Source organism: Ruditapes philippinarum, unplaced genomic scaffold (genome assembly GCF_026571515.1).
Source record: "Ruditapes philippinarum isolate M1 unplaced genomic scaffold, ASM2657151v2 ctg10848_1_1_1_1, whole genome shotgun sequence".
In the NCBI taxonomy this organism is placed as follows: Eukaryota; Metazoa; Mollusca; class Bivalvia; order Venerida; family Veneridae; genus Ruditapes; species Ruditapes philippinarum.
The window spans coordinates 24179-30511 of NW_026862540.1; positions in this window are offsets into that span (position 1 = coordinate 24179).

A 6333-nucleotide genomic window follows, 5' to 3' on the forward strand; every position below is an offset into this window, starting at 1 on the left:
TATTCATTAACTTTTATAATGATATTAATATATTATATGCCATGAGAAACAAAACCACATATGTCCAATCACTTCTTTCTATTTTTTTCAATTTGGTCATATTTGATTAAGAGGTAAAAAGGGGAGAGTTGGGTGTGAGATAAGTCTTTATCACGGCACAGCAAAGACACAGCATAGCCCCGCACAACTAATCACAGCATAGTGTAGTAAAGCATAACGTTGCATATCATTCTAACACAGTTGACGAAACATTAAATATTTTGCAGCATAAAATTGTAAATATACAATTATAGTCAAACAGTTAAAATGTAATGTGTTGTAAATTGTTATAAAGTACCATGTTTAACAGTTAGTAAGCTGAAAAATTTTGTTGGCAAGTACATTTGGTACACAAGATTATGGAGCTTTGCAAACAGAACTTATTTGTAACAATATATCAAAAGTATGGCAAAGCTGACAAAAATGATATAATAAAAATTTTACATGTATTTCAGACAAAGAAGATATTTGTAAACATTATTTCACCACGAAGAATTTCTACTAAGATGAAATAACTGTTGTTTGTCCTATGCATATCATAATTGAAATTATCTTCCTTTAAGTTATACGCCTGTGCATAATCATGTATAGTCTATTTTAAGGCATTTACTTTGAATGCATATGACAGTCAGGGGCGTAGCTAGGCCGAAATCGATATTACGCACTGTCAGGCAGGGGGTTAAGGGGGCCGCTTTAGGCCCCCTTGCAGGTCCAGGGCAGAGCCCTGGTAGGGGTCCAGGGGGCGAAGCCCCCGGAAGCGGACTGATTTTCACCATTTAGAGATGTAAAAATTATGCATTTTCATGCCCATTTGAGGTCCATAAAATTACAAATTGAAGTCAGAAGGAATTTAATATTGGCATTAATTTAACTTTTTATGTAATGATATGACTTAAATTTGTGTTAATATGTGACGTGATTTAGAGAACGTCTTAGATATAATTGATAGATCGTATAATAATATTTTAAGGTATTTGATAAACGTTATATAAGGTCATACATTGTATAAACAGACGCAAACAAATGACGTGTACGCTTTTACTAGCCAGCAAATAAAAGTGACAAAAAAGTGACAAACACAAATTTATCTACAACAACAACACAAATTTATCTACAACAACGTCAGCCTAGAGCAAGCACCTATGGATCTGCAAAAGTCCTAAGCCAGAGAGGTGACCAGTGCTCATCGTTGAGCGCTAGAAAGTCTTTAGCCTTTTCAAGCTGATAAAGGAACGTTCAGCACTGGCATTGCTTGAAGGAAAATGCAGATACTTGTTTACATTTGGAAGAAGCTCTGTCGGTATACATGTATCTTACAGCACAGATTCTATAGTGGATGGAGCCTGCAACAGTGATATTTCGCACCGTGTTATAGATTTACAGAAAATAATGTGTTCTCATCGTTTTTAGATCTTTTTTCTCAATTGAAATATCGTTACTAACTAAAATCTACATATGTAATTACTTTCTACGTAGCGATAATTATTATCTTAAATACTTTTGTCTGCTCAATGTTCGCGTAGCAGTCGGACTTTTGGTATCATCACTGTTAATGAAAACGGTCGTTCATGGCTGTCATTTACTTATACGGCATAAAGCAAGAAAACTGATTTCTTTTTGAGCTAATATGCTATATATCACACTGATAAGTGTGCTTTGCATTTGTGAAAATATTGCAAATTTCTCAGTATGATATCTAGCATACTCAATTATATATATTTACAGTAAATTTTCGTTATTTTTTTAAAATTTTTTTTCTAATTTATAAGAGAGGTGACATACATAATGCAATAACAATAAATCGCATAAAAAAATATTTTATTATTACAGATTCTTTGATATATACATGTATAGTCCTAGATCTCACATGAGTTGTCATTGATGTAAAATATTATGTAAAACGATTAAAGAATAAGTTACAAACCTTTGACGAGAATTTAAGAATTTTTTAAGTAATGCCAACTAAAGTCAGTTTCTTTTTTATTACACAACAAATCGCATTCAGATTTGTATAAATAAATACAGTTAAATAAAAGTTATATCGCCAGCACAATTTTCTTTTTCAAAGAGTTCAATGCAATTTAATAATGATCACACACGAATGCATCTTTCAGATATATTTGTGTGGGATTATATAATTGCCAATAAGTAACTGATAAAAGTAAAAAAATGCCTTTGAGACATAAAAATAAAATAATTCTGAGGCATACTGGGCCTTTGAGGTTATACCTTAGGAGGGTCACTGAAAAAGAAAACAACAATAACAAACACAAGAAAAACGTTTTTACTGTTATTTAGGTACATATTTTTCTTCTTGTGCATTTTTGGCGATTAATACAGTTAAAGGGATTTAGTATTTTGTATGGAAGTCAAAATACTACTTCGTTTACATTTTGCTACTTTTATGACAAATAATTTCACATTAAGCGCTACTTTCTTCACTTTCTTAAAAGCATTTTTACAAGCTCTGAAACCATTATTTAAATGTTTTAAAGCAGCACACCTCCAGATTCATGCTTATTTTCATGAAAATTTGAAAATGTATTTAACGGTTTAATATTGTAAAGTTACCAAAATAATGCAATTTAGACATTATCAATGCCACTTACAACCTATGTAAATTACTATGAAGAGGTCAAAATATGCAAAAATAGCCCTTACTGCGTTCGTAACGCAATAAAATTTAGTTATACATACTGAAAAATTCGTCATTAATAGCACATAACATGTAAAGTTTTACTAGAATTTTGAATCTTTACTGTATACCTTTCCTAAAATTTTAGTACACTTTTCTCAGGTTTGATTTTATCAAAATAGTTTTGCTCATTTGGAGGCGTGCAGCTTTAAAAGTTGATCTCGATCATGTTTCTCCTTTTTAAAGAAGTAATAATATATTCATTTCTGGGGCATAATTGCCCGTTTTCTCGACATAATAAAACGTAGTTATAACAAGCGACGACGTGTGATTTATCTTTCTTGCACCCCCAATGCAAACGTTTAAGCGAACACATTAAATTAATGAACAATGAAACTCTATAAAGTTTATCTGTTCCTGAGGACATTAGCTATTTGCTCGATGGGCGCTGCATCATTGGCCTCGTCGGCGATACAGCCAAAGAGCGGCGTTGCAGGTCTCCGCAATTGTTTTGCTGTTTATCTAACCACATACAGTAACTCGCTCTGTATGTCGGGCGAAGTGTATTTCGCGCGAGCATTATCGCCGTTAAAACCGTATTATGGGTTTATATAGTTCTTTAATACTCTTTACATTATATTATTATTGGAACTTATTAGATGTACCTAATATAAATGCTTCAAAGATCTATATTTATATTAGAATCAATGATATTATTAGAGCTAGATCTATAATTATAAATGTTGGAACCATGCCTCAAAACACTCCAGCACCACCCACGCCTATACCCTATATATTTCTCACCATTTTTAAAATATTTGAGTTTTCGTTTTCCTGGATCAATGTTACGCACGTGCGTAGGTGCGTATAGCTAGCTACGCCCCTGACAGTTATTAGATGTTTTGATATTTTTGCTTGACAAGTGCTTTTAACTTCAGCAGTGTAGACCTTGTAAACTTCCTAATTGTTTTTATTTACTATAAACATTATGAGTTAAGTTTTAATTAAATAATAATTGTTTTATAGTTACTATAATTTCAACTTTCATAGGACCTGATAATTCCTACTTATGTGTACCGTCGCATGTTAATTTCAATTATTTCACTATCGCTATTAATATAATAATGTGCAGCGACATCACGATTTCAACATAGTGGTCAAATGACGTAAATGTAGAAACGTGACGTCAAAGTTGATGTCACTTTTTAATCATTTTCTTATCAGAATTGTGCAGTTTTTAAACAGTACGTGCATCAGTTGTATATAAGCAAAAAAAAGAAAAAAAATTGCCACTGCACTATACATGTAGTAATACAAATTGTCACCGCTTGATGACCGTTTTCCGTATTTTAAAAAGACTCAATTTTACAGCGTAAATATTAAGTGGGTAACCTTGAACACCTGACAAAACACTTGTCGAATCATACCTTAAGTAGCAAGCAAGACATTTTTATTAAAAAATATGAATATTTAAATTTAATTTCATGTATTCAAACGACACTTGACATATTGTCCTTGCAACAGAAAACACTTTCATGCTTACTTACTTTAAATACTTCTATGACAATTACATGTACCATTTTGATTGTTGTTTATTTTCAAGTGTCATTTTATTTATTGATACGTTTTCAAAGTATTTTTCTGTATTGTAGCGGCTAAAACTATCTGTCTTAGCTGGAATCAAACATTTATTTGGCAAATCAAATTTAATCTTATATGGCGGCCAAAAAGAGCATTTTAAAAAAATAGGTTTTCAAATGATAGCAACTGAAGTAAACATGGATTGTTACTATTTTTCATACACAAATGTAATATCATAAAATACTGCAAACTACGACGCAGTAGTCTCCCTTCGCCTCGCCCCACAAAGCGTGGCCAATCAAATCACTGTGAGAAGTTTGAAAATACAGGTCAAGTTCGAATTCGGGTTTAGACCATTGCATTTCTACAGAGTTATATCCCCTTATATATTCAAGCTTGCACAACATTATGTTTTTAAATGATTTTCTGAAAGGAGTCAATTCATTAAAATTATTTTAGCAGTTTGTTGAAACATTATGAAATACATATCAAGATCAAATTAAAAAATAATATATACCAGCCTGTGATTTTATCGCTCAATAACATCACTGTTTGGAGGTCGGATGCGATGAATTATATCACGAGGGCATAGCCAGAGTGATAGAATGATGCGCATCCGAACGAGTGATCATTATATATCAAGCGATAAAATCACCAATTTGGATATATTATTTCGATTCTTACACGACATCAATACATAAATGCTGCCGTACCTGATATTAACCTAAAGCGCGCCTAATTTGTTTCCGTACTTTTTCAGCGCGTCACATGTTAGCGGTTACGTCACGTGTATAATGCTTACGTCACATGTCTAAATATACAACGTCAAACTGATTTTATTGCTTAATAACACACACTTTCGGTTCTTCTATGTTCAATGGGGGAAAATGCGGGTCTTCTTAGAATATGGGTTTACGCCACTAAATTTTTACACAAGGCCCATTTTGAACTTCAATTAAGTACAGAAATATGTTAATTTCACTTGATTACTCTTCATGTAGTCAATGGATTGAAATACAGGTTGAGTTTAAATTTGGGTTCAAACCACTTTATTTTAGTTTTTTTATTATCCTTTTCATCAAAATTTTGCAAATACTTGGTTTTTACATTAATCTTTTAAGAAGTCATTTGATTTAAAATAATTTTAAGAACACAACTGAAACAAATAAGATACAGGTTGAATTTTAATTTGTATTCAGATCGCTAAATTATTACCTAGATATTATAATCTGTTAAATATCAAAGGGATGGTTTCCAAATGATAACGTTTATGAGTCAAATGAGTGTACACTGATGTCATATCATTTAATACATGTTCAGTTCTAGGCACATACCACTAAATGTTTAGATAGTTTTGGTTTATTTTCAAACGTATTTACATGATTAATGATCTTTCTATATCCAATTATCAATAAAATGCCGCCTTAATTTGCTTTAAACAATAGCTCCTCTAACCAAACCTTGCAGGAATGACCCCTCGGTGGTCCCCTTTCAAAGTTTTTTTTTTTAAATGTGTCCGGTAGGTCAAGGGGACACCTGGACTTATGTAAGAACAAACACAGATTTAATCCCTATCAAAATAGTCCGCGTCTAAGGGGGTCATGATTATTATTAACCTGCATAGGAAAAATATATATTAAAGTGTTATTGTATTTAACTTCAATGCCAGGGCATGAACAATTGGATATGTAGCATTGCCTTGTGAATTTTACAAACAAATGTTAATCATGACACATGAGAAAACATTCGCCCCGCCAAAGGGGGTACTTGATTAATATAGACTTTTTCTGGTCCTTCGGGTCATGGATTCCAACACTATTAAGTGTTGAAAATTGGGTACATCTCAAGCCGGTGTAAGACGGCCTGGAAGATGTTGCACTTTTTTACATAATCCCTAATGTACATACTAAATCAAACCGACCGTGCAATTTTCATGTAAAGCTGTTGTGATTAATGCTTCCGAGGGGTCACACTTTATCCAGATTTTTGTATAGGACTTGTGTTTGCTGTCACTAATTCCAATACTAATTTACCTATAAAAATTAAACTTCAGATGTGTACACACCTTGATGTGTTCT